Consider the following 22,099-nt stretch of genomic DNA (forward strand, 5'->3'; position numbering starts at 1 on the left):
TTGTCGTCTAATGGCGGCACTCGGAAGGAAGGAGGGTTTACCCTTAAATCTCCAATGGAGATGAGTATCGAATTATATAATTAATTCTAGGAGATATAATATCTCCTATTGAATTGATAAAGCGATACGCGAGGGTAAACGGGGATAATATATGTAAGTATACTAAAGCGCATAGGCTAGGTTAGCCTAGAGCGGGGCGAGATCTCGGCTACCCATATCACCGAGACTCTAGCGTATACGATCGGCACATTTAGGAAGAGGAAAATTATTTGCATGATCTTATCTTCCTAGTATAAATTTTGCCTAAATAGCTATAATTCATTAAAGCTAAATACCGGGAATGTCGTTCTGCTGACTAAATAAAGCATGCATGACGAACGACAGCGCCCAAAATGACGCCTCCGGTGACCGGCTATGCTCCAATGAACACATTAAATTTATTCTAAATTCATTGTGAGAAGGGAGCTAAAAATTATACACTGTAAAGATTAAATACTCAACTTTCCAGAGGCAGAAGAGGCTGGAGAATGGATAATAATTCCTCGATAATAGCAATCTAAAACACTAGATAAGCAGGGAGAACAACGTGCGAAAGCGCTACTGAAATAGGAATGAGCGCCATCTTGGAGCCCTGTAATAGTAGGGGAGGAAGGGTAACCTTGCTAACGGCTCCCCTTCAATTTCGCCACTCTTCCCCCTCAAAGCGAAAACGCTATTCGGGGTGAAGATTGCCATGTGTCGTATCAAGATATATATCCCCTGATATCTTGCGATATCCTTAAGAGAAATTTTAAGGATACTCGCGCCAGGAGTTAGAATTCTGGAGACCTATGGTCAATTCTCTGGGAGTATCACTGTAGCCAAATATCCCTTAGAAAGCTTGAGCCCAAAAAAATAAAAGCCAAAATGAAAATTGAAGGGCATAAAAATTCCTAAAATGAAAGAAAGGAAAAGCTATAAACATTCAAAACACTTCCATGTTGGAAAGAAAGCCACGAGTGAATGGTGTCATATGCCATAAAAAGCTGATCACATAAAAAAACAGCCCCTAAAATAATTTCTAATGGTAATTTAACCCTTCAATTACATTTAGCTGTTACAGTACTAAGGAATAGCAGATAAATAAATTGCAACTTAATTCTTATTACTTAACAATGGATGCAGACTTCTCACTTCCCAGTGCCAAACAGAAAAAATGATGAAAACTCAAAACTAGTGAAAATTGCAGCAGCATTGTCTAAGGTATCAGTATTGGTTCTCGATGATGACGTGATTACTTTCAGCACTGGAGATTCGGCATCAATGACCTTAGATGCCAGGATGCCAGATAACTCCTAATTACAGTAATCAATCAATCAATCAGCACTGGGGGTGCTGTGATAGGTTCAATGTAGCCTTAACTCAAAGGTCTTCCTAATACACATTGAGTCCCTGCTTTGCACTTTGAAACACCAACCCTACAGCAGGGAAGACTAATATTACTTTGATATTTTTTAGTCGTATTGGATTCCCTGTTCTAACCTTTGCAAGAAAATTCTTTACCACAGCACATTAAACCCAAAAATATCAGAATGAATTTCCCGGGCTTGATCCTTCAATCTAAAAAAAAAATTTATCAAGGAAGACCTTCCTGAAAATACAACACGAGACAAATAATTTGATATGAAGAATTACTACTGGAAAAAGATTATCTTTACTTCTGTGTGTGTGCACTAAATTACATCAATAATGCATACTTACCATACACAATATGAAAAATCTAAGTTCCACTTGCCATATCCTTCAAATTCTTACTGAGCAATGATGTCTTAACAAAAAAATTTTCATAAGATACTTGTGAGTATAGTAGCTAAAGAACACCTGGAAGAGATAAACAAACATCAATCATTTTCAACATAAGGAAAGCAAAGAAGTTCCATCAAAACAAATTTAAATGCAAAACAAACAAACCAAACAAACATCACTACATTCACCATAAAGAAAAACCCCAAAACTAAAATGATCATTTGAATACTGTACAATAATAATTTATCTTGAAAGTAATTTGTATTTTCCTTAACTAAAAAACCCAAGTTCCTTAATAGGAGCAAGCGCCGCTTAAACATGAGGTGGCAGTAGTTAGCTGAAGGATGGCAAGTAAGACCTGCCAAACTGACAGGCCATCGAGCTCTCACTGCGAGGTGGTTGATGTGAAAAACGTAACTTAAAGGACTTTTGTTTGTACAGATAGTAAAAATACAAGTTACACTTAAAAAATTTGCGATTCGTTCCTACATGCATGCAAACCTTCGTCATTTAATAGGAAAATTATCCTTAGGAGGACGGGATTCCCTATAAACAAACTGGCTGGATTACTTTCCAAGGAAATATCAAACCACTTCGGTCATCTACAGGAGCAAAAGTGACGACTCGTGTCAACCTCCTAACTACATGGACATGAAGATGATGTAGGCGTTAGGCGAGGTCACTACCAACGTCTGGTCGACGGTCAAGGAGAAACCTATTTGTGTGTGGAAGATATTTTGTCTGAATGCACTGCTTGGTCATTTATGAGAAAAGTAAGTGCAAACATTTACCCATAAACATATACGTACGTTAAGAAAAGTAGCTCGATCTCGTAGCTTACATCTACAATGCTATCCAGAAAATAATAAAAGTGACTGCTGCACCCCAAGGAAGGGGTAGAAAGGAGGTAAAAAAAGTCCAGTCGATCTTCTCTGTCACTCAAAACTTGATGTCAGAACGGGTATCTTAGACCAGATGTTTCTTGTCACGAGAAGGGCTAGGTTTGCTACAAAATCTGTTTAGCATCTACCACCTAGCTGGAAAAGCAGGATGCTATAAGCCCGAGGGCTCCAACAAGGAAAAATAGCCAAGCGAGGAGAGGAAATAAGGAAATAAATAAACTACAAGAGAAGTAATGAACAATTAAAATAACAAATTTTTAGAACAGTAACAACATTAAAATGGACCTTTTATAAATATACTATAATAGAGGCTTAAGTAAGCCAGTTCAACGTAAATACATTAACTGCAAGTTAAGGATAAGGATCATTCCACAACTTGGCCACAGCTGGAATAAATTTCTAGAATACCATACTGTGTAGTTTTGAGTCTAATGATGGAGAGGGCATGACCATTAGAATTACTGTAACTGCATACCTAGTCTTTCGAACAGGATGGTAGTCTAGGAAAAACTGAATGCAAAGGATGGTTACAATTATGAAAAATCTTCTGCAACATGCATAACAAACTAACTAAATGTCAGTGCCAGCTATTAAGATCTACATCAGGAATATGAAATTTAATAGACTAAGTTCCTGTCCCAACAAATTAAGATGGGATTTAGCAGCTGAAACCCAGGAAGAACAATACTCAAAGCAAGGCGGAACGAAAGAACTAAAACACTAATTCAGAATATGTTGATTACCGAAAATCTTCACTTTCTCAATAAGCCAATTTTTTGTGCAATTGAAGAGGAAACAGACAATGAGTTTCTCAAAATTAAATTTGCCATCAAGAATCACACCAAAAATTTTAAGCATTATAGAGTACCCCACTAGAAGAACATAAAGTCATTAATGGCTGACTTTTAGGTCCTGATCATGAACTCCTGAACCAAGGTGATGGTAATGCTCTATCCTCTAGAATGACTTGTGCACAAGCCAAGATATGTCTTTTCCTACTTGCTTCATCAGGGAAAGGCTAATAGAGGATGATGAAGGGCTGAAGCCCTATCTTCCACCAATCACCTGGGTTTGTGCAGGATTGCTGGAGCCCTGTGAACTTGTGAAACATTGCTTGTGGCTGAAGCTCTCTAGGAGCTCCTCATGAGTAGACTATTCTCGAAGAGTCCAGACGCAAGTCCTAGTTGAAAACTTCGTGTTGAGGGCCGAGCATTATCCTTCATTGCGAAGATTGAGAAGCTTTTCCAATGAAGGAAAAAACAGCTGATCTGGATACCACCGGTGTGTGACCTCTTGGGAGAAATCAAGGTCATGCCGAGCCTAAGTATCATCTACCTTTTGAATAATTGACAAAACATGAAACCAGGCAGAAAGGAGTAAACATCCCGAATTCTCAGGGATGTTTGAATGCATCCTTGAATGCTGCCAACGGATTGAGACTGGGGAATACTGAAACTTTCTTGGTTAGCTGAATGGAGAGTCGGTTAAGCCATGATGAAAACATAAAATAAGAAGCCTTTCCACCAAGCAATGATGCAGGGGTTGCAACCGACCCTTACAGATTGCCTGTCTACTGAGTACGTTTGTTCAAATAGTCCTGTTGTTGATGACTTCCCGAGTGCACCTACTTCATAAGCAGCCATGAAATAAGCCCCATGTTGATGAGTCACTAATGGAAACTGTCAATCATCAATGCTACAGAATGCTTTATAAAACTCCTTTGGAAAGCTTGAAAAGTAGCTACACTGCATAAATTACACATTACCGGTACATTGAAAAGCAGGTATATTTCTTTCCTGGATTATATCCCACAAAACGGGTAGGATACTGTACTCGGACGGGTGCCCCATCTCTCCTGGGAAACATCTTAGGGCCACAGATTATCTGGAGGTGAGGAGTTTCAGCGATATGGATTGCTGTACAGCTACAATGGTAGATCATCCAGTATTGCTCTTCTCCAACAACACCAGAGGGTAAAGAGAACATTGGTGACTGACTAGCAATACTTCAGGAACTTCTGGAGTGGAAGCTTGGGAGACACCCATGGCCATGGGTAACAGTCAGGTGCTGTAGGATCTGGGATTCTCAATTTTCTTAAGAGGAATCCTTCCTGCCCAAGTTAGCCTGTACCTGAATGAAACGAGGAAATTCCCTATAGAGGATGAAGGAACGCATGGTTGTTGGCTGGTCTCCTTCAGCGACTTAACTGCTTCTGGCTCTCATGCTCTTCAAGGGTAAGGGTACCACGTGCCTTAGCCTTTGGAAAGCGTATGTGAGAGCATGGTACCATGCAGCGCATAGCAGCCCTAGTCATGTACCTATCCTTGGTTGGCGAAGATCCCTCTAACCCCTCTGAGAGCACAATGTGGCATCTCTGAGTTTGAGATCCGGCCTATTGTGTGAAAGAGTTGTAGGACACTGGTATCGGGTAAAACATAGGAGTATAAGAAGGTTTGTCCTGGCTTCTGAATGTGGGAAGATCCAGGTCTTGGACAGTCTTGGAACATCAGAAGATCGTGACTGTTTAAAGATCTCTGGCCTGAGAGTGCTTGGGACAGATCATAATAGTTGACAGGTGTACAGTATCATAATTGTCCTTATGATCCCCAGTGCTGAGGAAAATCACATCTAAAAGCTTATACAGTACTTATACTCTACGTACTTAAATTAAAGTTTGATTTTTCAAAATATGAAGTTTTCTGGGGAAAAGCTGCTACTAACTTTTTAATATAGAGTTTTTGTCATTCAAACATGAAAAGATAGGAGATATAGTCTACAATCAGTGCATTCACTTTTAGAAAAAACAAAAACTAACATATGAAAAATAGCCCCCTTTAAAATTAACTTCTACACATTGATAAAATACATATAAAAAAGGGATTTTGACGAAGGAAAAATCTATTTCTGGGGAGAGACCTGTGACGCCCGGCGAAAAAGTCCTTCTTTGTACTTTTTCTGATATAAATCTTCCAAATATACCAGAGAAAATTAAAAGCATGGAATGCAGAGGTTACAACCCTCGCGCGAGCACCTTGTTGGTGTCGTATATCTAACAAGGGCGTTTGTAAAACACTATTCACAGGCTGTCTTCCATTTAGATAATCCCTTCATCAAAGGGGGAGGGCCGTGACAGGCCCTAGAGAATACAGTTGGGTTACCCTACCGACACCCACCACTCGCGCTCACTAGGTCATCCTTCTGCAAGAACATATGGCTTGGCAAGGAAAGGGTGGGTCCGTACAAAAATAATCGGGAAGGGTTTCGCCGGGCGTCACAGGTCTCTCCCCAGAAATAGATTTTTCCTTCGTCAAAATCCCTTTTCTGGGTCGAACCTGTGACGGCCGGCGAAAAAGTACCAGAGAATGCCTTCCAAGCCCAATAAATTAATAACATAATGAGGAGAATACAATCACCATGTACGACAATACTATGATATAATAAAGTAACCGTCCAATTACCAACCAGCCAAATGACATAGGGAACGTAAGGTTAAATAATAATGACGACAAGGAACCAACTGAGTGTCGAATCGCAAAAGGCATCAAACCTTACATGTCTAAGTATATCTAAACATTAAAGGAACGGTAACTACAATAACAGTTAAACCATAGGAATTAAACATGGCAAATATCATAGGGCTAACGAACTACCAAGGAGAGCGGCGACGTGGTGTGAGTGGCGGGTAGGAGGGAGAAGAGAAGAGATGGAAGAAAGGAAGAAGAGGAGATTAATGGGGAGAGATAAGGCTCCCCTCTGCCATCGTTGGGTATTTAAGGGCCTGTAAGATCTTTAGATATTGGCGTTTGACAACCATAGGGGATTTCCAACCCGTATATTTTTTAAAATCATCAAAGTCCCTGTTCTGGAAATCATTGTTGGAGGCATCTACTGTCCGTATATCATGAGCCTGGGGAAATGATTCCGGATTAGTATGTTTAATGAAGTAGAGGATTTGTTGCCTGATACCGTGAATGGAAATAGTACCTCCTTGTTCCCTGATAACCAAGGAGCCAGACGAGCGGGTGGCAGTTCTAGCTAAAAAGGGGCTTGAGAGTGTGACTGTACACGGAGAAAAATCCTGGGGATGAAGAATAATCTTCCGAGAGGAGCACCTATTTTGCGGATCCTCATTTTTTAGCTAGGGAAGCTTTGTCTGGAAAGGAGTACTTCGGCTGAAGGGAGGAAATCTATGTTTTCCGGGTTTCGTGAGAGCTGCTAGTTCTGATGTTCCATCACCTGAGGCCATAGCCGTTAGAAATAAAGTCTTCCTAAGAAGAGTGATATAAGAGCAGGATTCATTGTCCGTGTCCATCGCAAGTTTGAGAACATCGTTCATAGACCAAGAGTCCTTTTGTGGCCGAACCGAAGGTCGAAGCCTAGCACATGTTTTTGGGGTTGATGAGAAATAGGAATCAGCTAGGTTAATGTTGAACCCAACAAGGCAGATCTTCTTCAAAGCTGACTTGATGGTGGTTAAAGTGCTAACTGTTAGGCCTTTGTCAAATAGGAACCTCAAGAAAGAGATGGCTAAATGCGGGGACATACGAGTATGGTCTGCACTCTTAGGGGACCTACTAGTTGTTAACGGCCGAATCATATTGGCGAATTGTCGAGTCCCTTTTTTGTCCCATTCGATGAAGAGATCGTTTCCGGTTCAATGTTCACATCTCTACGAGCTGCCAACTTCCTGTAGTCCACAAAGTTAGAGTTTTGGCTATCCTTGAGTAATCTGACACAGTGAGTTTGGATACTCGGGTCAGTTTGAGGAACGGGATCCGGATGGGACTGAGTTTCAACTCGAGGAGGAGAGGAAACCAACTGTTCTTGGCCAGTGAGGTGGTACTAAAGCTACTGCGCCCGGGAAGGAGCGTAGTTTGTGTAAAAGTTTTTAGAAGATTCCCTGGGGGAGATAGGGAAATCTTCTTCTAATGGTTCCAATCTCGGGGTAATGCGTCCATGGCATAAGCCCGAGGGTCCAGGGTTGGGGTCACATAACAAGGAAGTTAGTGATTCATCTGAGTTGCGAATAGATCTACCTGGAGGCCTGGAACGAGCCTGAGTATCCACCGGAATGAAATTATGTCTAGAGACCATTCTGACTCCAGTGGATCCGTCCTGGATAGTGAGTCCGCTCTCACATTCTGGCCTCCCGCTAGGTGAGGTGCTGACAGGAACCAGTTCTCTTCTGTTGCCCAGGCGAAGATAGTGACCAGGATCTGATTCAGGTTGGGTGACTTGGATCCTCCCCTGTTGACGTAGTGTACTGCGTCTGTGCTGTCTGACACTACTCTGATGTGGGTCGACCTCGGAGGAGTCTCTCTCTTCAGGGTCAAGAACACTGCCATGGCTTTGAGAACAATGATATGGGACTGTTTCATGGAGAGTGACCAAGAACCTGAAACATCTGATGTTCGGAGTAATTCCCCCCATCCACTTAGAGACGCGGCTGTATGGAATGTCACTTGTGGAGGTGGGAATTGTAGAGGAACCGATTTGGAGAGGTCCTTCGGTTCGGACCATGGGCGTAGTCTCATTTTCAAGACAGAGGGGATCTTCGAGACCATGTCTCTTATAGGTACTGTAGCTCTCTTTCTCCAAACTCGATTGATGTCTTTGAGTTTGGCTTTTATTAGATCTGTTACTGAAGTGAATTGGAAAAGTCCGAGGATACTTTCTAAGGCTCTTCGGACACCTGTTTGTGTTTGAGAACATTTTTTTTTTTTTTTTTTGATCTTTGAAACTATTCCTCTTACCTTTTGGAAGGGAGAGACAACGTGTGCTTCGAAAGGTCCCACTGAATGGCTAACCATTCTAAGCGGACTGATGGTTGCAGGCGAGATTTTTTGGAGATTGACCCGAAATCACAGGTTGTCGAGAAATTGGAATAATTCCTTCGTAGCTCTGTTGCCTTCTATGACCGGCCAGGCCCAAATGAGCCAACCGGCCAGATAAGCAATGATCTGTATCTCTTGGTTCCTGAGTTGTTCTAACACTCTCTCTCCTAGTTTTGTGAATATCCTGGGATCAATGTTGAGGCCAAAGGGCATGTCTTGAACCCAAAGGCTTTCCTGCTTAGGCGGAAACCCAGATAAGAAGAGAAGTTTCGAGCTAAAGGCGCAAGATAATAGTCGTCGGTAAGATCGACAGAGGTGGTGACGGTCCTACGGGGAAGTAAGGTCCGTACCTGAGAGATAGTCAACATCCGGAACTTGTCGCAGAGAATGTAAGAGTTTAGCTTGACAAGTCCAGGTCCACTCTCAATGCCGCCAAGCCTTTCTTCGGAATTGTGAACAGGTGGCTTTGGAACTTCAGTGATCGATCCCGTTTGATTGCTTCTTCTTGAGTAACCCTGTGGTGTACTCTTCCAGGATGGGAGTGGATTCCTGGGAGAAGGTCACTGGTGGAGGAGGAGGACCTTGTGGCCATTTTCACCTCAAACCTTTAGAGATTATGCTATGAGCCCACAGACCGAAGGTCCAATGGTCTCGAAAGTGGTAAAGTCTACCCCCTACCGGGACCACCGCGTTGTGAGGGGGTGAATCTAGGTACTTTCCTTCTCCGAGGCCCCCCTTTTTTTTTTTTTTTTTTTTTTTCTAGGTCCGTCTCGATGGCGAGACTGTCTTCTACTCCTGTAGCTTCCTCTCTGGTGTCCACGAGAGGAGCCTGAGGGTTCGGATCTAGGGCTGTATGCAGGTAAAACATCCCAACGGGGTTGGGCTGTGTACCTGGGGAATCAGTGAGGTAGACCACCTGATGAGGGGGATTTGGATGCATAGACGTCGAATCGGAGGGAGGCTGTGATGACGAGTGGGTAACCGACTATCGATTCCTGTCTGATAGAGGCCTCAGACAGAACGTATTTCCCACAACTAACCCGATCAGACCATCAAACGTGTAGGTCGAATTGGAAGGGCAGATCTTGGAATTATCGTAACCCCCAGACTGACAACATCCTGGTCCAGACAGATCGGGCCTGCCCTTTAGGAAATAATACTGTTACCTTCGGTACCTTGTCTAACCTAACCAAGGCAATCTCTTTCAATCGAATGAATCCGTTGAACGGGAATTCTAGTACCTGGGAGTAAATTCTAGGTCCCCCAGAGGGAGGATGTCTATGCCATCCAGATTTATGGTACCATCTATATATGGAACATGAAAGGCAAATCTCTATGCGTTGTTTTTATCGAAGGAGGTTACTTCGATATGCCTGGGGCTGTAGGGGGGAACTTCTGAGTTCCTGAACGGATCTGACTCACTACCATACTTTTGAGCTCCGTCATAGCCCCTTGGTTTTCCCTAGAATGTGTTGCTTTTAGCAGTCACGGTTTATGCAGGGTAACATGAACATCAGGATCCATTAAGGGTCCTAGGTCGGTGACGTAGGTAATTGCAAAGCTGAAGGCTCAAAATTCATCCCCACCTACCTGCCCGTCCATGGGGTCGTCGTCCAACCTTAGAGAGGACACTCTGAGGAGATAGGGACCTCTAGATGGAGCATTTCTTCCCAACTTTGATAACCAAGGGCGGAGAGCCTCTCTTGCAGGCCAGAGAGATTCATCATCATCTTGACGGGAACCATGTAGGCGAACCTTCTGTAAAAGAAAGGGGACATAAGTCTGGATGTTCCTTGAACTTTGGTTAATGATCCTATTCACAGGCTGGGATCAGCTGTATAACTCATAAAAATCAATTTTAAAGAAAAATCATTTAATGTACTATCTTTTGGGGTATAGTTCGACACTTGTATTCATGAAATGTGACACTGTTGGCGCATCCGCCACAGGTTGGCCACCCCTGACTCAGACGTTCAGAACCGGGTCTAACATTATTTACTGGCTATTAGTATTCTATTGATTCATCTGTTTCAAGGAACAGTAGATAGCCTCTCATGGCATGGTTAGTCTCGACCCGGCCCTTCATTAGAAGGGGCCAACGTTTGGTTCCCAGTACTGAGTGGAAACTTATTTCTATTTGAACACTATGTTGTATGGATATTTATTCATATTTAGGCATAGTTAGAATTGAATATGTATAAATATAGGCATAATCAATTTATTTCTATTTGAAAACGATGTTGTATGAATATTTATTCATATTTAGGTATAGTTAGAATTGAATATGCACAAATATAGGCACAATCAATTTATTTCTATTTGAACACTATGTTGTATGGATATTTATTCATATTTAGGCATAGTTAGAATTGAAAATGCATAAATATAGGCATAATCAATTTATTTCTATTTGAACACGATGTTGTATGGATATTTATCCATATTTATACATAGTTAGAATTAAATATATGCATAAATATAGGCATAGTTATGTTCATATATTTTTATTTGTACTTTCAAGAATAACTAATGAATATTACCAACGCAAATTCAAAGTGTCATTAAAGTAAATACAGTTTACTTTGTATTCATGTTAAATCCTTTCCTTTACAGCAAAACAAGAGATTGGCCCCCGTGGTCTGAGTGAGCTCTGTCTGTACCGGAGCTCCGGTAACAATCCCCGGTACAAAGGTCCGTCATAGTGACAACGTGAACACCAGAGGAAAACTAATATTAACCTCAATGCTGATCGCCTGTACGATATCCGGTTAAGCCGGAGATTCGATGAAAAGGATCGTAATAACGATATTGTGATTATTTATGAAAAAAGGGGTTCATACCCTGATTCTGATCGTCTGATTGATCTCTGTTTGTAACGGAGAACTAGTGACAAAGGTCCGTCATCGTGAAAACGTGATCCTCAGCGGTACGATAACATTCTGAATGTTTGTGTTATCTCCAGTGAAGCCGGAGATTCGATGAAAAAGGGACCGTAATAATCGGTATCACATTGTTAACTCCGGTTCTGACCGTCTGCTTGATCTCTGTTTGTACCGGAGATCCGGTAGCAAAGGCCCGTCACCGTGATATCGTGACCGTTCCCGGTACGATAACATTAACCTCAATGAATGATTGTGTTATCTCCCGTGAAGCCGGCCGTAACGGTGTAATTATGATCAAACATGAAAAAGGTTCGTGTGTAAAAGGCTTCAGCCGGAGTCCGAGTGCCGGATTTCACCGTTGCACTCCAAAAATCTGCTCCTGAACGTTAACTAGTTCTCACCCAATGAGTATCCATATAGCGGAGCATAACTCAAGGCGGAGCTAAGCATAACTCACGGAGCTAAGGGTGTCGGTATTAAACGACCCCAATAAATGACTCATACACTAACGTACCTATTAATAGTGTTAGCTATATTAACAGTAACCACATCAATAAAAACGTTTATAATATTAAACGTACTATCATCAACTCTGATACTAAGAGGAGGCTTGAATAACTCGTGATCGTATAAAAACGGAGAACGGGAAATTCACCTCTCTTACTCGAGCTAACAAAGAAAACGAGAGAAGGATAACTCATATCTGAAGAACAGGGAACGAGCAGTCTCTGTTTTCGCTCTCAAGGTTACATAATAAAAAACTAACATCACACAATAAAACAAGAACATTAATAAAATTGATTGCTTTTCTTAGTAATAACCAAGAACGAAGAATAACGTAACAAAAAACAAGGATATAGTCTAAAACGAAGCCTCTGAGGCGAGAACAAACTAACAGACTAAATCGCTAAACTTTAATTCGCTATTCTTTAAATCGCTATTCTTCGTAGGTCCAAATTGGACTTGCAAGCAAATAAATACCATAGTAAAAATTAATGATAACACTAAAAGGCCATAAAACCTAAGTGATATAATCAAGATGACAGAGTACCAGATGGGCAAAATTAACTAGAATATTTACCGAAGCGAACATAACCCAAAATGGCTGCCGATACCTCGGCAAGACAATCGCTTCCAAAACTAAAAACCACCATATTGGAAACAGAACAAATGCCCGGTACTGTCAAAAGCTGCCAAAACAAACTATGGTACTTAACATTGGTAAGGGTGAAGTATCAACGTCAGTCATGTTGAATTAACGACAATCACTTCGAAAAACACTGGGCAAAACACTTATCAACTTTGCTGGTAAGTCCAAAACAGAAGGATGACCTAGTGAGCGCGAGTGGTGGGTGTCGGTAGGGTAACCCAACTGTATTCTCTAGGGCCTGTCACGGCCCTCCCCCTTTGAAGAAGGGATTATCTAAATGGAAGACAGCCTGTGAATAGTGTTTTACAAACGCCCTTGTTAGATATACGACACCAACAAGGTGCTCGCGCGAGGGTTGTAACCTCTGCATTCCATGCTTTTAATTTTCTCTGGTATATTTGGAAGATTTATATCAGAAAAAGTACAAAGAAGGACTTTTTCGCCGGCCGTCACAGGTTCGACCCAGAAAATACTATAAAAAAAACTATAAAAATTTCCAATGTATATTTGGTGTATGAAATTTTCTTACTAGTGGTTTTTAAATTAAAAAAAAAAAAATTGAAATCAGCCAAAAAAAAAAAAGGTAGGAGTTTGAAGTAACCCTTAAAGAAAGGAAGAATTTACTGTACAGTACTATAGTTTACTGATAACTGCAGTTGTACGTAATCTGCCAATATCCCCATGCTTGTTCCTGTTAAGACTAATCCTGATCGTCATGCTCCATCAGAGGAAGAGAGATTTATTGCAGTTGTGTATGAAGGGGATGGGAGGCCAATGATCTTTACTTCAGTTTCTTCCCAATGCTAAAAAGGCACAAATTGTGTGTTACCTGTTTGTGCTGCATCGTCATAGAGCTCTCTCCCCGTGAGTGTGTTATCGCCCTGAGTGACCCAGCAGAAGGCGAACTCCAAGTGCTTTCTTCTCCTCATCCCATCTTCAGGAGATGCTCTTGTAAAGGGGAACAAGTAGATATCTTCGAAAAGAGTCGAAAAATGTTATTTTTATTAGTAAAATAAATTTTTGAATATACTTACCCGGTGATCATATAAGCTGCAGCTCTGCTGCCCGACAGAAAAACCTACGGACAAAATACGCCAGCGATCGCTATGCAGGTGGGGGTGTACATCAACAGCGCCATCTGTCGAGCAGGTACTCAGTACTCCAAGTAAACAGAGAACCAATTTTCTCCTCGGTCCACTGGGTCTCTATTGGGGAGGAAGGGAGGGTCCTTTAATATATGATCACCGGGTAAGTATATTCAAAAATTTATTTTACTAATAAAAATAAAAATTTTCAATATTAAACTTAACCGGTGATCATATAAGCTGATTCACACCCAGGGGGGTGGGTAGACACCAGCATTACATTATTATGAGCTAAGTATTTTGTATTTCATTTTAGCAGTTATTCAAAATAACAAACATAAAATAAATAAGTACCTGGTAAGGAAGTCGACTTGAACAATTATTCTGCCTTTTTAAGTACGTCTTCCTTACTGAGCCTCGCGATCCTCTTAGGATGCTGAGCGACTCCTAGGAGCTGAAGTATCAAGGGTTGCAACCCATACTAAAGGACCTCATCAAAACCTCTAATCTAGGCGCTTCTCAAGAAAAGAATTTGACCACCCGCCAAATCAACCAGGATGCGAAAGGCTTCTTAGCCTTCCGGACAACCCAAAAAACAACAATAAAAGCATTTCAAGAGAAAGATTAAAAAAGGTTATGGAATTAGGGGAATGTAGTGGTTGAGCCCTCACCCACTACTGCACTCGCTGCTACGAATGGTCCCAGGGTGTAGCAGTTCTCGTAAAGAGACTGGACATCTTTAAGATAAAAAGACGCGAACACTGACTTGCTTCTCCAATAGGTTGCGTCCATTATACTCTGCAGAGATCTGTTTTGTTTAAAGGCCACTGAAGTTGCGACAGCTCTAACTTCATGTGTCCTTACCTTCAGCAAAGCATGGTCTTCCTCATTCAGATGGGAATGAGCTTCTCGTATCAACAGTCTGATATAATAGGAAACTGCATTCTTTGACATAGGTAAAGAAGGTTTCTTAATAGCACACAATAAAGCTTCTGACTGTCCTCGTAAAGGTTTAGTTCGTTTTAAATAGAACTTAAGAGCTCTAACAGGGCATAAGACTCTTTCTAGTTCATTTCCAACCAAATTAGAAAGGCTTGGAATATCGAACGATTTCGGCCAAGGACGAGAAGATAGTTCGTTTTTGGCTAGAAAACCAAGCTGTAAAGAACATGTAGCCGTTTCAGATGAAAATCCGATGTTCCTGCTGAAGGCGTGTATCTCACTGACTCTTTTAGCTGTTGCTAAGCAGACGAGGAAAAGTCTTTAAAGTGAGATCTTTAAAGGAAGCTGATTGTAGTGGCTCGAACCTTTCTGACATAAGGAATCTTAGTACCACGTCTAAATTCCAACCTGGTGTGGCCAAACGACGCTCCTTCGAGGTCTCAAAAGACTTAAGGAGGTCCTATAGATCTTTGTTGTTGGAAAGATCTAAGCCTCTGTGACGGAAGACTGCTGCCAACATGCTTCTGTAACCTTTGATCGTGGGAGCTGAAAGAAATCTTTCCTTCCTCAGATATAATAAGAACTCAGCTATTTGGGTTACAGAGGTACTGGTTGAGGATACTGATACCGACTTGCACCAGCTTCGGAAGACTTCCCACTTCGACTGGTAGACTCTAAGAGTGGATGTCCTCCTTGCTCTAGCAATCGCCCTGGCTGCCTCCTTCGAAAAGCCTCTAGCTCTCGAGAGTCTTTCGATAGTCTGAAGGCAGTCAGACGAAGAGCGTGGAGGCTTGGGTGTACCTTCTTTACGTGTGGCTGACGTAGAAGGTCCACTCTTAGAGGAAGAGTTCTGGGAACGTCCACCAGCCATTGCAGTACCTCGGTGAACCATTCTCTCGCGGGCCAGAGGGGAGCAACCAACGTCAACCTTGTCCCTTCGTGAGAGGCGAACTTCTGCAGTACCTTGTTGACAATCTTGAACGGGGGGAATGCATAAAGGTCTAGATGGGACCAATCCAGTAGAAAGGCATCTATATGAACTGCTGCTGGGTCCGGGATTGGCGAGCAATAATTTGGGAGCCTCTTGGTCATCGAGGTTGCAAAGAGATCTATGGTAGGTTGGCCCCATGTGGCCCATAGTCTCTTGCACACATTCTTGTGAAGGGTCCATTCTGTTGGGATGATTTGACCCTTCCGACTGAGGCGGTCCGCCATGACATTCATGTTGCCTTGAATGAACCTCGTTACTAGAGACAGGTTTAGATCTCTTGACCAGGTGAGGAGGTCCCTTGCGATCTCGTACGTCATAGAATGGGTCCCTCCTTGCTTGGAGATGTACGCCAAGGCCGTGGTGTTGTAGGAGTTCACCTCCACCACCTTGCCTAGAAGGAGGGACTTGAAGCTTTTCAAGGCCAGATGAACTGCCAGTAGCTCCTTGCAGTTGATATGTAACGTTCTTTGCTCCGAGTTCCAAGTGCCCGAGCATTCCCGACCGTCTAATGTCGCACCCCAGCCCGTGTCCGATGCGTCCGAGAAGAGAACGTGGTTGGGGGTCTGAACAGCCAGGGGCAGACCCTCTCTGAGGTTGATGTTGTCCTTCCACCAAGTCAGTGATGACTTCATCTTCTCGGAAATGGGGATCGAGACCGCTTCTAGCGTCTTGTCCTTTCTCCAGTGAACAGCTAGGTGAAATTGAAGGGGACGGAGGTGCAGTCTCCCCCGACGGAAAAGCCCGAAAAGCTTGACTGTGAATCTCCATCCCTAGGTACACTATAGTTTGGGATGGGACCAGTTGGGACTTTTCCATATTGACCAGGAGACCCAATTCCTTGGTCAGATCTAGAGTCCACTTTAGATTCTCCAGACAGCGACGACTGGACGAAGCTCTTAGAAGCCAGTCGTCCAAATAGAGGGAGGCTCTGATGTCTGCTAAATGCAGGAATTTGGCAATATTCCTCATCAGTTTCGTAAATACAAGAGGCGCCGTGCTTAGGCCAAAGCACAGGGCTTGAAATTGGTAGACAACCTTCCCGTAAACGAACCTTAGAAAAGGTTGGGAATCTGGGTGGATGGGGACGTGAAAGTAAGCGTCCTTGAGGTCTAAAGAGACCATCCAGTCTTCCTTCCTGACCGCTGCTAGAACAGACTTTGTCGTCTCCATGGCGAACGTCTGCTTTGTGACAAAGACATTCAGAGCACTGACGTCTAGCACCGGTCTCCACCCTCCTGTCTTCTTTACCACTAAGAAGAGACGGTTGTAGAAGCCCGGGGATTGATGGTCCCGGACTTTGACTACCGCTCCCTTTGCTAGTAAGAGAGACACCTCTTGCTTCAAAGCTAGTCTTTTGTCCTCCTCTCTGTACCTGGGAGAGAGGTCGATGGGAGTCGTTGCTAGAGGGGGCTTGCGCAAGAACGGGATCTTGTACCCTTCTCTGAGCAACTTCACAGATTGTGCATCTGCGCCTCTGTTCTCCCAGGCCTGCCAGTAGTTCTTGAGTCTGGCTCCCACTGCTGTCTGAAGAAGGTGGCAGTCAGACTCTGCCTCTAAAGGACTTGGTACCTTTCTTCTTACTCCCACGTTTACCTTCGGCACGAGCACCTCCTCTGCTGGAGGCTCTGCCACGAAAGGGCGGAATAAATCTTGACGCTGGAGTATCCATCCTGGGTCTAGACATGGTAGGCAAAGGGGTGGCTTTGCGGGCAGATGACGCAACCAGGTCATGCGTGTCTTTTTGAATCAAGGAGGTAGCAATCTCCTTGATCAACTCCTCTGGGAAAAGGCACTTTGAGAGAGGAGCAAACATAAGTTCCGATCTCTGACATTGTGTTACTCCAGCTGACAAGAAGGAGCAAAGGTTTTCCCGTTTCTTGAGGACCCCGGAAACGAAAGAAGTCGCAAGCTCACTGGAACCGTCCCGTATGGCCTTGTCCATGCAGGACATAACGAGCATGGAAGTTTCCTTGTCAGAAGGGGAGGTCTTCCTGCTCAACGCTCCCAAACACCAATCCAAAAAGTTAAAAACCTCGAAGGCTCTGAACACTCCTTTCATCAGATGGTCTAAGTCTGAAGGAGTCCAACAAATCTTGGAGCGTCTCATGGCTAGCCTGCGGGGATAGTCTACTAGACTTGAGAAGTCGCCCTGGGCAGAGGCAGGAACTCCCAAGCCGAGAACTTCTCCCGTGGCATACCAGACGCTCGATCTGGAAGCGAGTTTCGCAGGGGGAAACAAGAACGCTGTCTTCCCAAGGTGCTTTTTGGACTGCATCCAATCTCCCAACACTCTTAAAGCTCTCTTGGACGAGCGGGCGAGGACGAGCTTCGTAAAGGCAGGCGCGGATGACTGCGTGCCTAAAGCGAAGTCAGATGGAGGAGAGCGTGGGGCTGCAGAAACAAACTGATCAGGATACATCTCCTTGAACAGTGCAAGAACTTTCCTAAAGTCCAAGGAGGGAGGCGTGGTCTTGGGTTCGTCGATGTCCGTGTGCGGGTCGTCAAGGTGTGCAGCGTCGTCATCATCAGAGAGTCCATCGTCTGAATACTGAGGAGGAAGCGGCAAAGGAGTAGGAATTGGCTGGTCAGCTGAGTCCGGCAGCACGGGTGCATGCGTGACTGCACTGGACGCAACGTCATGGAACTGTTGGCCAGTCTGTGAGCTGGCAACAACCATAGCAGCGCGGGGGCGCAAAGCGTCTACTCCTGACTGTCTAGTCTGCTGTGGGCGAGTAGTGGTAACCACACTGGGTTGCGGAGGTTGACGCGCAGCGTCAAAACAAAACAACTTAGGTGGTTGTTGTAACTCGCGAACGTCAACGGAGGGTTCCGTGCGTCGCTGAACGTCAACATGCGGCTGGCAGGGTACACTGCGCATGGGTGGCGGGACTCTCACAGCTGGAGTGCGGGAGAAGGTAGCCTCAGCGTCCACTGGACGCACAACCGTGGTTGGTTGTAGGCTAACGGGTGCAGCGTCAACCTTCTCCGCACGAAAGTCCTGCATTAAAGACGTTAACTGCGTCTGCATGGTCTGCAGCAAAGACCACTTAGGGTCTACAGTAGCAGGTGCGGCAACAGACGGTGTTACTGCCTGTTGCGGTACCGCTTTGCCTCTCTTAGGAGGTGTGCAGTCATCGGAAGACTGCAGCGAGTCCGAACTGACCCAGTGGCTACAACTGGGCCGTTGGACTTGCGCGGAAGGGACCGACTTGCGTTTAAGAGGCCGTGAGACCTTGGTCCATTGTTTCTTCCGAGAAACATCTTCCGCAGACGAGGAATAAATGGGCTCTCTCGTCTTCTTGTAGGTGGGGCGATCTTGGTAAGATACGTCCGAAACCACGGAGGGAACGTCTGTCCGTTGATTAAAGCCTGTCGAACCCTTTGGTCGTACGACATTGCTTCTCCCCTGGGCTTGGGAGCTTGCAAGAGGTCCCGGACTGGGAGGACGACAGGCACGAACAGACGCACCCTCAAGCGCAACACTAACACTTTCCACAACACTACCACTCACTTTGTCACTACCCACTGCACTCTTACCCTTCAACTCCTTGACGTCAGCCATGAGTTGGTTACGGTCACTCGCCAATGACTCGACTCTCTCACCCAGAGCCTGGATGGCACGCATCATATCTGCCATCGAAGGTTGTTGAGTGCTAGAAGGGGGATCAGGAGCAACCACTACAGGGGAAGGAATAGGTTGTGGGGCATGGGGAGAGGAAATATCAACGGAGCGAGATGAACTTCTCCTGACTCTATCTCTCTCTAGCCTACGTGAATATTTCAGGAATTCGAGAAAATCGAATTCCGAAAGCCCAGCGCATTCCTCACATCGATCTTCCAATTGACAGGTTTTACCCCGACAATTGGAACAAACAGTGTGCGGATCGATAGAGGCCTTTGGAAGACGCCTTGAACAGTCCCTAGCACTACACTTTCTGTATTTAGGGACTTGAGAAGGGTCAGCCATCTTGAATTAGTCAAAGGGGAATTCAAAATCTATCCAAGTCGTCAACAAATAATCCAAAAATCAATAAAAGAATGCAAGGATGTATTGAAGATAACCTCTGCAAAGCGAAAGCTAATAACTAGAAATGTGTACTTCACCAAAATCTGTGAAAACCAATCCAGTAAGCAACAGCGAATTTAGTAGGTCTTGCCGGTGGCACGACAGAGAGAAAATTGATTCTTTGTTTACTTGGAGTACCGAGTACCTGCTCGACAGATGGCGCTGTTGATGTACACCCCCACCTGCATAGCGATCGCTGGCGTATTTTGTCCGTAGGTTTTTCTGTCGGGCAGCAGAGCTGCAGCTTATATGATCACCGGTTAAGTTTAATATTGAAAAAGACCAATTGATAGTTGGGTATGCGTGAATCCAAGCATTTCCCTCCCAGTGGCAGCAACAGTGTGGTACCAAGAACAATACACTTGGGCAATGGAACCCAGTATGTTCTTGCTTCATTTGCTAGATGAGAGGGTACATACTGGGAATGTTCCCATCCCAAAGCCTATGTATTGGTACTTGGTACAGGTGCTCACGCACCTACTACCATTGCTCAGTTTCTTAAAAGAACGAGCACGTACAACACCGATAGGAATGACGGGTCCTACCCCCTTTTTTCTCCTTCCTGAATGACTTCTCTCTCTTTATGCTGAGCGAGAGAAGCAGTGCGTGCTGAAAGTGCTTTCTTAGAAAGCAAACATTGATACACTTTTCTGCATCTGTGTTTGGTCTCGTATCGAATGCAGTACCCTCAATTGAGTACTACTTCACCCAAAGAAGAGGGCATTATCTATAATGTCTGATTAATATAGCTGCGTGTATCCGATAATCTCTCCCCATGTATGAGAGGATGGTACGTACCAGGATGAGCAGCATGTACCAAATCATACCCAGGGATGAGCAGTGCATACCAAGATTGTATCGAGTCAGAGTGGTACGTACTAAAATCATAACCACCTTGAGCGGGTACATATCAAATAAGTACTCGGCACCGAGCAGTCGGCGATGAGGTTTTCACACGCCTGTTACCAGCACACAGCCTCATACCAAAACCTTGTTCTCTTTTCCTCTATCAGGATGAAAGACAGTGCAAATTTTCTCATCCTTCTGACAGCGGTTCCCGAGACATGACGGGATTACAGTCAAGGAAGACACCAGACCAGCAGGAAAATCGAAAGAGTTCCTCTCTCACACAAGTAGCCTGAGGACGTAAAGAGACAGTCTAAGCCACAGTCAACGAGAAGGGTCTCCACACACGAGGGTTCCACGTGCACAGTCTCCACGATAGATGATCATGAGCTATAGAAGTGTGATGATGTTGACCAATTATTTCCTCATCTTGCTGACTAACACTTCAAACACCAAGGATCCACACAAACATGGGACATACTTGAATCTTATGTGTACTATGCACAGGTCTCCACGCATATGGACTCAGACCTTCCTGCCTACCACACGTACACAATTAACAAAAAGGCAGTTGATGCACATGGACTGAGGAATTAAGAGAAGCCAGTTCTCCATGCTCCTGGTCTCTCCCCAGTGATCGGTCTCCTCGTGCTTCAGGTTATCATATAGTTTAACACACGGGGCACCCATTATGCGTTTCTTTACAGCATTCTATGCCAATGTACTGTATGGTGCTTTCCAAGCTCAAATCTTCTATACATCAAGCCCTTTCTACATCTCAAGGCTTGTCTGTATCACTAGATCCTCCCAAAATTAAAGACCTGACAATGACATTTGTACTACCACTCTGCTTTAAATACAAAAATGGAAAAAAAATAGAGAGTAAACTACCTATTGAAACATCAACCTTAAAAGGCTAACCCCTTCCACTAACTATCTTACAAAACCTTACAACTTATCAATTAGTTGGAAAGGGATCCGAAACTAGAATGTGAGTAAATCTTTCTCCAACTGCAGTACACAGTAGTTGAAAACCCGAGGATTTTAAAGCTGATGAGTAAAAGATAATAGCATGTCATAGGTTGCTATCAAATCGAGTTATTCCCTTCCTTGATATCTATTAAAAAATAAAGGTGGGGGCTCCAAGCAGGGGACTTTCTCCTGGTACATAAGCAAATTTCACATTGGGGAGAAAGGTGGCAATCAGTAAGTACATCTACAAACAGCATAAATGAATTGAAACTACAGAAAAAGACAAATCAATCATTAACCTTCCCTTGGTTTAATTCCTCAAATAACCCCTTATTGTGTTCAAGCACAAAAATAAGTCCATATCCTCTGCCTAACTTAACTGAGGTTGGAGACACCAAGACTAGGAATGTGCATAAATGTTCATGCAATAAAAATGTTGGCCTACTATGGTATATTGCAAAATCTAATTATCAAAAGTTTATCAGTACCATACCCAATGAAACTTGTCACTCTGGGCCCTGATACATTTGGGGTAAGGGTATGGTATAGGACCACAGCCATAAATGGGCACATATATAATTAAACGTGATAGCGTAAAGTGACACTACAGACGTATCAGGAGTAAAAACATCCAAACATACTAG

At 43.8% G+C, this 22,099-nt stretch overlaps 1 long non-coding RNA gene across 1 annotated transcript in view; it reads right to left on the reverse strand.

Moving 5' to 3' along the window:
- Positions 1-22,099, reverse strand: part of LOC137657870 (uncharacterized) — an 84,975-nt gene that overhangs the window by 47,249 nt on the left and 15,627 nt on the right. The window contains exon 4 of the long non-coding RNA XR_011047229.1: positions 1,741-1,860. This is a non-coding gene — a long non-coding RNA (uncharacterized lncRNA). The remainder of the gene's footprint in view (positions 1-1,740; positions 1,861-22,099) is intronic.

Source organism: Palaemon carinicauda, chromosome 18 (assembly GCF_036898095.1).
Source record: "Palaemon carinicauda isolate YSFRI2023 chromosome 18, ASM3689809v2, whole genome shotgun sequence".
Classification (NCBI taxonomy): Eukaryota; Metazoa; Arthropoda; class Malacostraca; order Decapoda; family Palaemonidae; genus Palaemon; species Palaemon carinicauda.